This window comes from Bubalus kerabau, chromosome 11 (assembly GCF_029407905.1).
Source record: "Bubalus kerabau isolate K-KA32 ecotype Philippines breed swamp buffalo chromosome 11, PCC_UOA_SB_1v2, whole genome shotgun sequence".
NCBI lineage: Eukaryota > Metazoa > Chordata > Mammalia > Artiodactyla > Bovidae > Bubalus > Bubalus kerabau.
The window spans coordinates 80419380-80435154 of NC_073634.1; the positions used below are offsets into that span (position 1 = coordinate 80419380).

The 15775-nt window shown below is 44.0% G+C and overlaps 1 long non-coding RNA gene across 1 annotated transcript in view; it reads right to left on the reverse strand.

Moving 5' to 3' along the window:
- The window catches only part of LOC129622514 (uncharacterized), a 37359-nt gene extending 21800 nt beyond the window's left edge, over positions 1 to 15559 (reverse strand). The window contains exon 1 of the long non-coding RNA XR_008700029.1: positions 15453 to 15559. This is a non-coding gene — a long non-coding RNA (uncharacterized LOC129622514). The remainder of the gene's footprint in view (positions 1 to 15452) is intronic.
- Between the last annotated feature and the right edge of the window lie 216 nt (positions 15560 to 15775).

Sequence of the window (15775 nt, forward strand, 5' to 3'; positions counted from 1 at the left end):
ATGAAAGTGAAAAGAGAAAGTGAAGTCGCTCAGTCGTGTCCGACTCTTAGCGACCCCATGGACTGCAGGCAACCAGGCTCCTCCGTCCATGGGATTTTCCAGGCAGGAGTACTGGAGTGGGATAGCACTCCTAAATCAAGGAAAAGATATGGGGAAGGCCTATTTATTATTTATTTTTACTTTTACCTGGGGTTTCTTTTTCTTTTTTGAACTTTTTATTTTGTATTGGGGTACAGCCAATAAACAACATTGTGGTAGTTTGAGATAAGCAGCTAAGGGACTCGGCATACATATACATACATCCATTCTCCCCCAAACCCTCCCCTCCCATCAAGGCTGCCACGTAACATTGAGCAGAGTTCCACGTGCTATACTGTAGGTCCTTGTTGGTTATCCAATTAAATATAGCAGGGTGTACATGTCCATCCCAGACTCTCTAACTATTGGGGAAGGCCTGTTTAAAATTAAAGAACACCCCTGACACTTCCCAAGTCTGCCCTCCCTTCCCCACTTCACTACCACCCCACCCTTCCCTGCCCTTAAGCTTGTAAGCGCTACCGAAGTTGAACTGAAGGAAGGACTGGGCCTGGAAAGAAGGTGGAAGAGCCAGAGCTGGCTCTGCAGGCCCAGACTCCAAGGGAAGAGGGTCCCTGGGAAGAAGAGAGTGCCCCTGCCCAATACGCTGACTTTCTCTGGGATACACCCACAAGTGGCTTCTAAACTCTTTACTTAAATATTTGTGTTATTACATGCTCAGGCCTGGCAGGAACAAGGTCTGTAGGGTTATCATTATAGACTTATATAAACCAAATATGCTCCCACTCTTCTAAAGCCTTCCTGCTCTGAACAGCATTTGGGATCAGATACACTGGGGTTTGAGCCCCAGCTTCACCCTTGATGAGTTTTGCAACTTCAAGCAAGTTGCTGAACTTTACTCTGCCCTTAATTTCTCTTCTGTGAAATGGGGACTAATAATAATGATCTTATACAGTTACATTTTAATAAGCAAAACAACAATATACATTCTCTAGCATATGGGAAGTCAGTAAGATTATTTTATTCCATTAACTATATCAAAAGAATAACAACTCTGAACATATGTCCTGTACACGGAAGTTGTTTCCTAACCTCAAATGGTTTTAAAGTAACTAAAGGCTAAAATTTGAACTTGAAAATTTATTGGTCGAATGGTAAGACATTAAGAATTTATTGGTTGAATGGTTGACAATGACTTCAGACTTTGGAGACAATGTTTTTATCAATACAAACTCTGGTAACAGTAGAAACATCACAAGAATAAACTGGTTGAAGTGGGAGAAGAGATAGAAGCAGAAGCTTTTGTGACATTGTTTTTCATGAAATGCTTCCAGCACAATGAGAACCAAAGGCAATCCAATACTAACATCATGAAATTGCAATAGCATCATACATCTTCCTCTCTTTGCATGTCTATTATCAGAGCTAGGCATCTTTCTTATAAGGCAATATCTCATTAAAGCATTTGCTAATTTCAACTCCTTAGTACTAAATGCAGTTTTTGGGTAATGCAAACATAACTTTTGAAATGCAAACATATGTTCATTTACTAGTAATCCTGAATGCATTAAAATGGAATCTATGTGCTTTTATTAGCACCTTTGGGAATTAAATTCTGTTCTTAACATTTAGATAAATCATCTGCCAGCTAGAGTATTTATCAGTACTTAGACTTCAGTCATGATCAATACATAGGCTAGAATATTCACAAATAAATGTATGCTTTACAATAAATGATAAACAGTCAGATCTAAAAATAAACCATTATATATGTGCATTCTCAAAATGAATAAAATGTGACAGCTGAAAAGTATATTCTGAAAACCATATATCTCAAGAACAACCCAAGTTTCAAACATCATTCTTTAGTGCATTCAGTTCAATATCAAGAAAAGCCATGCCAAGAGAGTCTAATTTTGGAGAGCTTTCACCTGAGGGGTAACAAGGTCGGTCTGAAAAGAACTCAGATGCATTTTCCACCGTAGTGCTCACTGTTGCCAATATGACAGCAACATGTTAGAATTTAAGAGGAGGAATCACACAGAAAGAGAACACGAGAGCAAGTGCATCTAAGGGTTTCTTCAAACCAACACTATGTCACCAGCAGCTGTTCTCTCCAGGGACACAGGAGACAGACAGACGTTCTCAGCCTGGTTACTAAACAGGAAGCACTAACAATGGAGCTTGCTGTCTTAGACTCTTGTGTTCACACCTGCCTGTCTCCAGGGGCTGAGTAACTCCTGAGGGAGGGCCCCTTCCTCTTCTTAAGAACACTGTACTTTGCGTATGAAAATCAACATCTTCCAAAGGAGCTCTCATCTGTACTGTGTGTGCCTTGCGATGCCTTGGGCTGGAGTGCTCACTACTAGATGGAGAAAAAGATACCAAAGAGTACCTCTGGGAGATTTCTGGCAACCCATTTAGAATCTGCCAACCACAAATATTCACTAAATACCTAGTGTCTAAAATGAAGCTTGGAGCTGTGGGGAGACAAAGAATTAGAGCTCACTCACTGCCCATGGGGAATGCATAAACCAGGAACTGATGGATTCTCCCTCTTTAAATTTGTATGATCAAAGAGAATTTCTAAATATTTCTCCAAGTGGGCTGAGTAACTGTGTCCTTGTCCAAATGTGACAGAGACCATTCCATTAGCCACCTTGGCAACAAAAATACTGCTAATAGTCACCATTAATTAAGCCTCTGCCATCTTAGTTCCTTCCTGGAAGAGAATACCATGACATCATACAAATGTAATTCTGCTACTTCTTCAGAGGTGGGGGTGGAGGGGGTGGTACGTGAGGTTTATGTTGGTTAGAGTTTAGTCAACATGAAGTGAATGGGAAAACCTGAAAGAAGCTCCTTACTTCCACCAAGGACAAGGCAAAAGGTCCAGACTGGCTTCAGCCAGCCCTGAGCAAAGCAGAGGCAATGTCACCAAAGGCTCTCCATCAGCAAGGCTTGGACACACTCTCTGAGCTCCCTGTCCTCTGACTGATCTGAAGGCTTCTGACCACTTGACATAATCACCCCCTGTGATTATGTTCTGAAATCCATGTGCTATTGTTGGACCAGGAGGGGCTTCAAAGATTATCTGTGGTCAGCACCCTTCCAGGGACAGCTAATGATGAAGGCGTCAGCAGTCACTATGAACTGAAGATTCATTTCATTCAGCATCCTACAGCCTTGTGTGCAGGTCTGAGCACGGGCTATCTCTGAGTGATAAGCACCTCTTGTTCCATGTTTGCAGGTTCACCATACAGATCACCTGGAAGACGTGCTCAGCGCTGAATGGAGATTCCTTGGACGCACAGCCAGTGAGTGTAACATCCTAGAGGCCTGGCTTTGGGGCCTTGGATTCAACAATCCTTTCTTCCAGTTCTCAGTCTGAAACACCTAATCCATCACTGACGTATCTGACTTGAAAACCTAGGGAATCAAGTTTTGCCTCTGTATTAAACTGCTCTAACATAGTCTCTGGTAGGATTTAGTAGACATGCAATACATTTGATGGATCTGTGTTTTAAGTTTGAAAGAAATTTTCAAAAGCAATTAGTTTAACCTCTCATTTTACTTATGGGAAATGGAGGCCTAGAAACAGGGAGTGACTTAGTGACAGTTATCAGATCACCCAAAACCCTGAATCCTAGTCTAGGGCCCTTTCCACTATCCAATTACTAAGAAGCCAGTGATCCATAAAGACCTGGCAGAAACAATAATATAAGCAGGGTGCTGTGAGGACAACAGTGGCTAGAAGCCACTGTGTTTCTAATATGAATGCTTTAATTTAGAAATTGGAGACTCACAGAGAGACCCGTGCAACCGCCCACTATGTCTCTTGAGAAATTTGGCCTCTCCTCCTCTGCCGTTTCCCAAATGTCATGTGAATGTCACTCCTTGGCAAACTCTTCCCCAAAATCCTAGGAGCAAGAGAAAACTATGCAGTGTGGCTCAGCTACTTTGGAAGAAAGTAGCGATGCATTGATAACAGACAACCTCGTATTTGTGGATCTATTGGTGTTAAAAACTATGTGATGGGGCAGGAAGGCTATGACTATATGAGCAACGGGGACTGCTGAGCTGTCAACCAATTAAGTAGCAAAGTGACAGATTAGAATGAGTCTTTTCTGAGTCATCTCTCTCTCTCTTTTTCCAAATAACTGCTTCTACCCAAATTACTCGGGAAGTGTTATCCCACCCAGTATAGATCATGTTCAAGGAGGGGAAAAAGAGTCATTTCAGAAGTTAGAGGCTACAGTAGGTGCTTATGCTCTGACAGGCGCCCTCCCACAGGAAAAAAGGGCTGGGATACGGGGTTGGGGCTGATGAGTGGAAGGGAATACACTGGGAGATCTAGGAGCAAAGCAGGAGGGGCCCAGGGCTCAGATGCAAACTGATCCCAAGCTCACCCAGCCTAAACAGCTAACATCTGCTAATCAGTTCAGTGATGTGACATGTTGAGGCTTGTTCCTCATGAAAAACAAAACCAAATCAAAGGACAGATTTTTTTTTTTATCTTACAAATTTGCCAGATGTTAGGTTTTTATGTGTATCTTATAATAATTCATTTAATCTCTATCTATTGAGCACCTGCTACATTCTAGGTCCTGCACTATTTAGTAGAAAATGAACTGATAAGTGAGACAAAATCTCTGCTTTCCAGGAGCTAGTAATCTAACTTGGAGACACACTTGACAGACAAGCCACTGCTATAAAGCACACTAGGTACTATAACCAAGGAGAAAGGACAGTGGTAAAGAGGAAAGAGTAAGTGTACAGCTCCGTCTCAGAGCGATGAGCTTTGTAGAGGTGCAAGTGTTTGAATAATCTTGAAAAATGAATAGGCACTTAACAGGCAATGGAGTGTGTGTTGTGTGTGTGGGTTCAGGGGTTCTAGATAATGGGAAGTCTTAGCCAGTTGTGTCCAACTCTGTGACCCCATGGACTATAGCCTGCCAGACTCCTCTGTCCATGGGGATTCTCTAGGCAAGAATACTGGATTTGGTTGCCATTTCCTTTTCCAGACAATGGGAGGATATGTGCAAAAGCAGACAGACACCATGTAATGGCTAAATTTAATGAGTCAATTAAGCCAGGCTATAGTACATCACATACTAGTTAGGTGGTGGTGAAAATAGTTTGCAAATGTGTTTAACATCACAATCAGCTGAGTTTACGTAAGAGCAGTTACCTCCCATTCTGTAGGTGGACCTCATTCAATCAACTGAAGGCTTTAAAAACAAAATCTGCTTCTGGAGAGAAAGGAATTCAGCCTTAAACTGTAACAGAAATCTTGCCTGAGTCTCCAACCTACCCTGTAGATCTCAGACTTGCCAGCATGGAGAATCACATGAGCATATTCCTTCAAATAAATCTAGGAACATATATCCCATTGGTTTTATTTCTCTGGAGAACCCTGATGGACACACACAGATCCATGAGGTGCCCAGGCAAGAAGAGGAAAGCCACTGTGGCAAGTGTTCAGACAGTGGTGGGATATGGAGCCATAAGGGAGGAGGCCACAGTTATGAAAAGCCTTGCATGCTAAACTCAGGAATTGGGATTTTATCCTAAAAGTGAATAGGGTCCATTGAAGGACTTTAGGCAAGGACCACCAAGTCTATTAGAAAAACTCTCTGGGGCCCTTCAAATAGAGGATGGATGAATAGGGGCAGAGTTAGTGGCTACAGAAGAATGGCCTTGTGGACACTACATCCTTGTCAGTCTGGGCCCAAGGATTTAGCCCCTACTCAGAAGGCAATGGCACCCCACTCTGGTACTCTTGCCTGGAAAATCCCATGGACAGAGGAGCCTGGTAGGCTGCAGTCCATGGGGCTGCTAAGAGTCGGACACGACTGTGCGACTTCACTTTCACTTTTCACTTTCATGCACTGGAGAAGGAAATGGCAACCCACTCCAGTGTTCTTGCCTGGAGAATCCCAGGGACAGGGCAGCCTGGTGGGCTGCCGTCTATGGGGTCACACAGAGTCGGACACGACTGAGGTGATTAGCAGCAGCAGCAGCAGATCATGAACACCTTATTGCCAAATTCAGACTTAAATTGAAGAAGGTAGGGAAAACCACTAGACCATTCAGGTATGACCTAAATCAAATCCCTTATGATTATACAGTGGAAGTGAGAAATAGATTTAAGGGCCTAGATCTGATAGATAGAGTGCCTGATGAACTATGGGCGGAGGTTCATGACCTTGTACAGGAGACAGGGATCAAGACCATCCCCATGGAAAAGAAATGCAAACAAGCAAAATGGCTGTCTGGGGAGGACTTACAAATAGCTGTGAAAAGAAGACAAGCCAAAAGCAAAAGAGAAAAGGAAAGATACAAGCATCTGAATGCAGAGTTCCAAAGAATAGCAAGAAGAGATAAGAAAGCCTTCTTCAGCGATCAGTGCAGAAAAATAGAGGAAAACAACAGAATGGGAAAGACTAGAGATCTCTTCAAGAAAATTAGAGATACCAAGGGGACATTTCATGCAAAGATGGGCTCGATAAAGGGCAGAAATGGTATGGACCTAACAGAAGCAGAAGATATTAAGAAGAGGTGGCAAGAATACACAGAAGCACTGTACAAAAAAGATCTTCACTACCCAGATAATCATGATGGTGTGATCACTCACCTAGAGTCAGACATCCTGGAATGTGAAGTCAAGTGGGCCTTAAAAAGCATCACTATGAACAAAGCTAGTGGAGACGATGGAATTCCAGTTGAGCTATTTCAAATCCTGAAAAATGATGCTATGAAAGTGCTGCACTCAATATGCTAGCAAATTTGGAAAACTCAGCAGTGGCCACAGGACTGGAAAAGGTCAGTTTTCATTCCAATCCCAAAGAAAGCCAATGCCAAAGAAAGCTCAAACTACTGCACAATTGCACTCATCTCACACGCTAGGAAAGTAATGCTCAAAACTCTTCAAGCCAGGCTTCAGTGATACATGAACCATGAACTTCCTGATGTTCAAGCTGGTTTTAGAAAAGGCAGAGGAACTAGGGATCAAATTGCCAACATCCACTGGATCATGGAAAAAGCAAGAGAGTTCCAGAAAAACATCTATTTCTGCTTTATTGACTATGCCAAAGCCTTTGACTGTGTGGATCACAATAAACTGTGGAAAATTCTGAAAGAGATGGGAATACCAGACCACCTGACCTGCCTCTTGAGAAACCTATATGCAGGTCAGGAAACAAGAGTTAGAACTGGACATGGAACAACAGACTGGTTCCAAATAGGAAAAGGAGTACGCCAAGGCTGTATATTGTCACCCTGCTTATTTAACGTATATGCAGAGTACATCATGAGAAACGGTGGGCTGGAAGAAGCACAAGCCAGAATCAAGATTGCTGGGAGAAATATCAATAACCTCAGATATGCAGATGACACCACTCTTATGGCAGAAAGTGAAGAGGAACTAAGAAGCCTCTTGATGGAAGTGAAAGAGGAGAGTGAAAAAGTTGGCTTAAAGCTCAACATTCAGAAAACTAAGATCATGGCATCTGGTCCCATCACTTCATGGCAAATAGATGGGGAAACAGTGGCTGACTGTATTTTTGAGGGCTCCAAAATCACTGCAGATGGTGATTGCAGCCATGAAATTAAAAGACACTTACTCCTTGGAAGGAAAGTAATGACCAACCTAGATAGCATATTCAAAAGCAGAAAGATTTCTTTGCCAACAAAGGTCCGTCTAGTCAAGGCTATGGTTTCTCCAGTGGTCATGTATGGATGTGAGAGTTGGACTATAAAGAAAGCTGAGTGCCGAAGAATTGATGCTTTTGAACTGTGGTGTTGGAGAAGGCTCTTGAGAGTCCCTTGGACTGCAAGGAGATCCAACCAGTCCATTCTAAAGGAGATCAGCCCTGGGTGTCCTTTGGAAGGACTGATGCTAAAGCTGAAACTCTAATACTTTGGCCACCTCTTGGGAAGAGTTGACTCATTGGAAAAGACCCTGATGCTGGGAGGGATTGGGGACAGGAAGAGAAGGGGACAACAGAGGATGAGATGGCTGGATGGCATCACCGACTCCATGGACATGAGTTTGAGTGAACTCCGGGAGTTGGTGATGGACAGGGAGGCCTGGGGTGCTGCAGTTCATGGGCTCACAAAGAGTCAGACACAACTGAGCGACTGAACTTAACTGAACTGATCACCCCTTTGTGTCTATTTAACTGGGTCTCTGTAGCCTCTTTACTGTGTTTCGCAGGGTGTGCTAGGTGAGGTATCTGAGAAAGTCAGGCTGTGCTGGTCACCAGAATTTCAAGTCATCGGCCCTATAAAGGGCCTCAGTGAAAAACCCATGGACACAGATCCTCTGCCCATCGCCTGCTCCCAGGCCCATCAGCATTGCAATTGTCACCACCCTGACTGACAGCCTTGGGAATTCATCACCATGTCGCATTTGGCAGTTGAATCAACAGGCACCTTTTATTTATTTATGAGCTGAGCACTGGGGAGCACTGAAGCTCCATCACCAGATCTATAGGGCTGTTGTTTTTGAGAGAGAGGCATATTTATTCAAAACCATCCTCAGCTGCGTGAGACCTTTACATATTTGTAAGTAAATAGACGGGGATTATGCATGCTTCCTGTGCAGACGCCCATTCACTGCCTTCCCTAAAGGCTGTGGGCACCTCCACCAGGGAGAAGGTTCCAGCCAGTCAGCAGAGCCGCATTCATCACCAGGTGATTTGTTTACTGCCTTTGACCTGAAGGACTAGCAGCTGCATTGTAAAAGAATCACTAATCTGCCAGAAAAAAAATGTGGCCACCTTCCTGCTTCTGCTCAGGAGACAAGTCCCTAGGAGGTAGCACCAGTGGTTGGGCAGGGAGGGAATTCAGTACCTACCCCTGAAACAGCATCACAGAGGACCACCCAGGCCTGACTTGACCATTAACCCAGCTTCCTCAGTGCTGTGTGCTCCCAACCCAGAGGAGACCCCAAATCTAAAGTGTTTCCTCTTGATTCCCCAAAGCATAATAGGATGTCTTTCTTCACTCTGGGGCTCTAAAAAGGGGGTGGGGCCAAGTTAATGAGATTTAGGTGCCTGAAATGCTGTGAAGGACACTTAAAATCAGATTCTGAAGCCTGAGAACATTCAAAGTGCTTTTGGCCTATGCTTTTCTTCACTTTATCTCTTTAGGGAGGGCTTTTATAGTTCTCTTAAGGATTAAGTAAACTAGTTAAAATCTAAACCATTTTTTCAGACAAATCAAAGCTGCTGGATTGTTTGAAAAAGTCTGCCTGACTGGTAGAGAAGGGGAAAGCGTGACAGGGTGACAGAGGTGCCCCCAAAGATTTGAGTGCCTGGTTTCACCACAGATGTTTACAGGCCCACCTCCATTAGCCCCTCTAATCACTAGGAAGAGAGGTGGGGGGTCTCAAATACAAGGTGGGCTTTAAATAGACATTTTTGCAGAGATCTAATCTGTGGTTACGGAGAAGGCAATTGCACCCCATTCCAGTACTCTTGCCTGGAAAACCCCATGGATGGAGGAACCTGGTAGGCTGCAGTCCATGGGGTCATGAAGAGTCAGACATGATTGAGCGACTTCACTTTCACTTTTCACTTTCATCCATCGGAGAAGGAAATGGCAACCCACTCCAGTGTTCTTGCCTGGAGAATCCCAGGGACGGGGGAGCCTGGTGGGCTGTCGTCTATGGGGTCGCACAGAGTCAGACACGACTGAAGCGACTTAGCAGCAGCAGCAGCAATCTGTGGTTAACAATTTGAAGCTTTGCTCTTGTCCAGCAAACAGAAAAACCATGACTCATTAAAATGGAGTATAAGGTGGAGGTAGGCTGCCCAGGATCCTGTGTGACTCTGAAAACACTGGAAAACAGCACTGAGGCCCAATATTTTTCAAAGAGAAGAGAAACGTAGGGCAGGACAGAGACCTGCAAACTCTGCCTCTTGCTCTTCAAAGCCCAAGATTTACAGCCTAAGTTTCAGTCCAAGACTTACTGGTGGGAAAGGTGTTGGCTGTTGGGTGGGTGTAGTTGTTCTGTTGTAATAACCCTTTCTACACTGTTAGTGTGAACTAAAAGCAGCACATGAGTGATGCTGGGTGATGCTTGACAAGCGTGTTGCAGGCTTCTAGTACTTTGTCTTAGAGATGTCATTCTCTCCTCTGCTCTAACCTCCACTGCTCCACTATTGATCCTTTCCCAGGCACAATCTCTGCTTGGACCATGAGCCCAGAGAATACAAAAGCATAATTGATACATATACCCGCTCTGCCTGAGAAGAAGAGGGACCTCCTATCCTTCCGCACCACTTGCACCTCTGCTCAATAAGCTACTTATGTGGCACTTAGTTATAAGTGTCTGTGGTCAGAGGCTGTCACATAAATTTAAGTGTACAGATGTCACAGTCTGCATTTTCAAAGGACCATTTTAAAATGGTGCAAAAATCTGCAAAAGCAAAATATTTTGAAGATGGGTCACAAATAATGCAAATGTTAAGGCACTTTTTGTAAATATAATTAACTCGAGGACCCTCTATAAAGTGCATGTGTGACATAGACATTTGAGGGTTGTTTTTTTTTTTTTTCTCTCTTATTTTTTTTGTAATGGAAAAAAATGCAAACTACTTATCATGAGGTTTCCACACTGCGACATTCCCAGAGAATAGTTAACATTACTTAAAGTTGCTTATGACCCCTACAAAGGCAAGGTCAAAAGAGTTGATTCAGTAAGAAAAGAGTTTCAGAAACAGTAAGTTGCCACTCCATCTTAGGACTGTTGCTCTACCTAAAAATAAATAAGTAAGAGATGGTGTGATTTAGAGACAAAGCACTCTAAGTCGAGGCACTTTCATCCTCACTAAACTCTGGACCCACTCGACCCCGGCCATTGGCTATAGTTTATTCACCCAATATTGAGGAAGTTGTGCCAGAATATTATTTGAAGAGCAGAGCGTTAGGAAAAGAGATTTTTAAGAAGGTAAACTCTAAGGAATGAGCAGCAATGGCTGGAGGAGACACCTGCATGAGACCCATTTCTTGGCAGCTGTTGCTGAAAACTAGAAAGCTCTGACTTGACTTTAGTTGGTAGCAATGGGCATACTGTGAGCAGTGCCCCAGAGCAACAAGGGTTAGAAGTCTGAATATGGCTAGAGATGGCCAAGACACAGAGAAGCTCTGGCCAGCAACAGCAGATGGGTGTTATCACCTGATTGGTAATCACTACTACTGCTATGAGTTGCTCTGGAAGGATGGCTAAAATGCAAGCAAAAGGGACAACTTACTGGCTATTTCACTGAATATTTGCTAAGCATCTGTGGCGTCTTTTAAGGAGGATATTGAGATAAATAAGTTACTGCCCTACCCTTGAGTTGGCCCCAATCTACAAAGGAAGGCTGACACACATGTAAGCAATTACACAGAGACAATAAAGTATGACAGTGAACCCTGCATAGAACTTACGAGTGATGGAAAATCATCGTTCTGTGTGGAAAGAGTTTGAAGATAGATGACGCTGGTATGGGTTGAGGAGTCAGACTTTGATTTTGTGTAAAGGAGGGCAACACAGAATATTAGAGCTCTGCATTTATTTACAATTGCTCTGGCAGTGTCTACAATGGTTTGATACAAGGAATACATATTTGACAGAGGCAGGACTGGTAGGAGGCTATGGTTAATACAGCAGACAAGGAAAAAGCAGTGGAAAGTATGGTGAAAGTCTGGAAGGAATAAAGAGGTGGGTGCCAGAATCTTTAAGAAGAAAGGCAATTCTGCAAGAACTTGGTGAGTTCTATAGCTGATCTTTAAGGAAAACTTGGATAACATATGTTTTCAGCACAGACTGGGGATATGCAAGGAGAGGTATCCAGTAGAAAACTGGATCAAAGGGATAAAACTCAAGAAGATGGCCTGTTTTGAAGATGAGGATTTTGGAGCCCTCGGTCTACAGGCATTGTTTGAAACTCTGGAAGATCAAACAACACGCCTTGCTCATGGCAAGTCCTAAAGCCCAACACTGGAACAGCAGCTCCAGGAGATCAAGTCCCTGCTCTTCCTTCTCCCTGTAACATGTAAATTAAAACTCTGGGCCCCATGGGTAGACAGAACCATATTCCCCTCAAAGTTACCCACATCCTAGTCCCCAGAACCTGTGTTAGATTATGCGCAAAGGGTAATTAAGGTTGTTAATCAGCTGACCTTAAAACCGAGAGATTATCCTGAATTAGTTGAGTGAGCCTAATATAATCCCAAGGATCTTTATAAGTGGAAGAAAGAAACCGATCAGGTCAGAACCAGAGAGATGTCACTGTCAAGACTTAGCCCAAACTCAGTGACTTTGAAAAGGGAGGAAGGGACCAGAAGCCAAGAAATGCAAGTGGCCTCTAGAAACCAGAAAAGGCAAAAAAAAAAAAAAAAAAAAAAGTTCTCTCCTGTAGCCTCCAGAAGAAACTCAGCCCCACCAACATCATGGCTCAGTGAGATTCAGTCAGGACTGCCGACCTCTAGAACTCTAACTCTTTCTTACCTTTTTCCCCTAGGCCTTACTGTCTTTCCACACCTTAATGGCAACCCACTCTAGTGTTCTTGCCTGGAGAATCCCAGGGACGGTGGAGCCTGGTGGGCTGCTGTCTATGGGGTCTCACAGAGTCGGACACGACTGAAGCAACTCAGCAGCAGCAGATTTACAATGTCATGTTAGTTCCAGGTGTACAGCAAAGTGAATCAGTTACACATGTACATACATCCACTCTTTCACATTCCCCAACCATCAAGGCCGCTCTCATTCCCCTCCATCCCCTCCACCCTCACCTTTACCTCCAAGGCCCAACATAGACACCACCACCCAACCACCCACTGGACCCCTTCCTGAGCCTCAGGGGCTCTTCCACTTCTCCAGACCCCTCATGGATGGTGCACTCCCCTCATTTGGGACTTTGTGTGACTGGCTGCTAATGCAATTTGCTGGCCAGGATCCTGTGCCCAACTGCACAGTTCAGAATACCCTAAAGGATTTCCTTTGCTTCTTCGACCCTGATCCTCTCCCAATCTTCATCTGCTCAACCGTCAACCCCTCATCCCTAACACACACACACAATGCAATGTATCTGCCAGGCCACACAGCATAAGACTGGCCACACCGATGTAAGTTTGTTATACATTTGATTGATACATATGAAAGAGAAGTAGTAGTGGTAGTGAGTTCAGTTCAGTCACTCAGTTGTGTCTGACTTTTTGCAACCTCATGGACTGCAGCATCCCAGGCTTCCCTGTCCATCACCAACTCCCAGAGCTTTCTCAAACTCTCGCCTATACAGTTGGTGATGGCATCCAAGCATCTCATCCTCTGTTGTCCCCTTCTCCTCCCACCTTCAATCTTTCCCAGCATCAGGATCTTTTCCAGTGATTCAGTTCTTCACATCAGGTGGCCAAAGTATTGGAGTTTCAGCTTCAGCATCAGTCCTTCCAATGAATATTCAGGACTGATTTCCTTTAGGATGGACTGGTTGGATCTCCTTGCAGTCCAAGGGACTCTCAAGAGTCTTCTCCAACACCACAGTTCAAAAGCATCAATTTTTGGTGCTCAGCTTTCTTTATGTTCCAACTCTCACATCCATACAAGACCACTGGAAAAGCCATAGGTTTGACTAGACAGTGGTAGTGTGCTTAATCCCAAAACAAGGGGAAGGAGCTGGGATTGCAGTATACATATTTCTGTGGTATGTGATAAAATTCTCCTGCTTCTAATGCCTGGACTCTAAGATAAAGCTGCCGCTGCTGCTGCCCTACACAGAAATCTCTTTCAGGTTTTGCTGCAGAATGATCACATGAGCAGCAAACTCTAAAATTCATCTGGCACCAGAGCCAGAGCAGTTAACACATGGGGCTCTCGAGTCTGCCCCTCTCCACTTCTCAGCTACAGTCCTGGTCCTTCCAGCTAAACTGCCTCTCAATAATATGTGACATAAACTTTCAGGTACTTGGTTCCCTGTTTAACAGCAAAACAAATAATGGTCTTAATTGCTCATAAAAGACCTAGAAGATTTTGGAAGGAAAAGCTAAGGAAATAGGAAGAGTCAAGCTACTCTGGCTTTCCCTGTCAGGAAAAAGAGCCACACTGGCTCATCGCAGGTGACCCCTGATTTTTCCCTTATCTTTCTTACCTTTTCATTTTGCTGGTTATAGCTGCAGGGGTGACAGAACAGAGAATATCACTTAGTGAGCCGTTATTGGCCTGAAACTGTCTTATTGCTTTGTGGAAAGAAATTGCAGGAAGAATTTTTAGATATTGATATCTGTTTGTCAGAGAAAGTACAGTCATTCATAGAGGGTTTCTGACAGGCCAATTTTGCAGAGAGATTCACCCACCTGGAATCTTCACTTTCTTATTTTCAGATGTCTGGCTTCACCCAGATTCACAAGAAGGGCCTGGAATCTTTGACCATCTTCTCCTGCAGACCTACCATGCCCCAAATTTGGGGACACTATGGCCATTGGTTTTAGGTCCGTGTAATCACTCATTCTCCCATTTATCTCATTTGTAAATGGGAACTTGGCTGATTTTATTATTCTGCATTATTAAGCATCGTGTTTCCAGATGGTCTGCAGAGCAGGTCTGAGCTGGGAGTGTGTGTCGTCGGGCCTCAGCTAATCTATCACTGGGGGCACATGTTCTGCAGGCGTCACTTTCAATAACTGGTCTGTGTTTTTCCAAATGGATTTACATTTTTATGTGCAACTGATGACTTCTCTGGAGACACATACTATGAACGTCTGGCTCACTATTATTACATGTACAAGTCATAAAGCTATGTAATAAGACTCATAAAAACATGCAAATAGTCCTTTTCCAGGGAGAAAAGGAGCATGATCAGCCCTAAAATCAGAAGCTTTGCAAAGCTGATTGCTCTGCTGGGAAATGACAGAAAGGAAGATGAAACTTCCTCTGGGATGTCCATTCCTAAATAGTAGATAGATAGATAGGCAGCTGGATAGATAGATTACGTTAGATAGATAGGCAGATAGACAGGCAGACAAGACAGATAAAGCCCAATAACTCCAGAATTTTGTGAGGCTAGGAAGCCATCTCCAGCAGTCAGGAGAAAAGTGGGGAGGATCCTATATTGTCCTGCTCCAGGCTGGAATGGCCTCTTGCCCCCCATCATGGAACCCTCTGGGAAGCCCAGTGTTCATATTCTCCACCTCAGGAATTCAATCTGGAGGCCCAGGTCTCCATTGACAATTCTTTCTTTCAGTCCTCCAGCCCACAGTGGCCCTGCCCCACTATGCCTTCTGACTTATCACACTCAGCTCTTGGTTTTACAATCAGCCTGTGTTTTTCTTGGGGAAGTCACATGACTATTTCCTCAAACAGATTTCAAGCTCTTCAAGAACACACACTTCTTCCTCACCGCCCCCTGCCCCCCACCACCATCACACACCCTGCATCCTCCAGCGTTCATCCAAGAGTTGCTACCATCAGCAGACACTCAGTAAGAGCGGCACGCTTTCGGTGTTCAGAGGATGTTCACAATGGAGTCTCTGCAGCACTTCATGCCACCTTCAATCCATTCTTCACACTGTAGATACGGTGAATTTTTAAATGCAAATCTAATCACATCACCCCCCAGTCTAATAGCTTCGCCTGGCAAAGCTCTCCTAAGTCCTGCTGAGCCTAGCTCCTGCTCCTCCCAGCTCACTTTTTAGATCTCTCTGTCACAGCTCTCCCTGCTCCAAACACACAGAGCTGTTTCACTTCCTCACA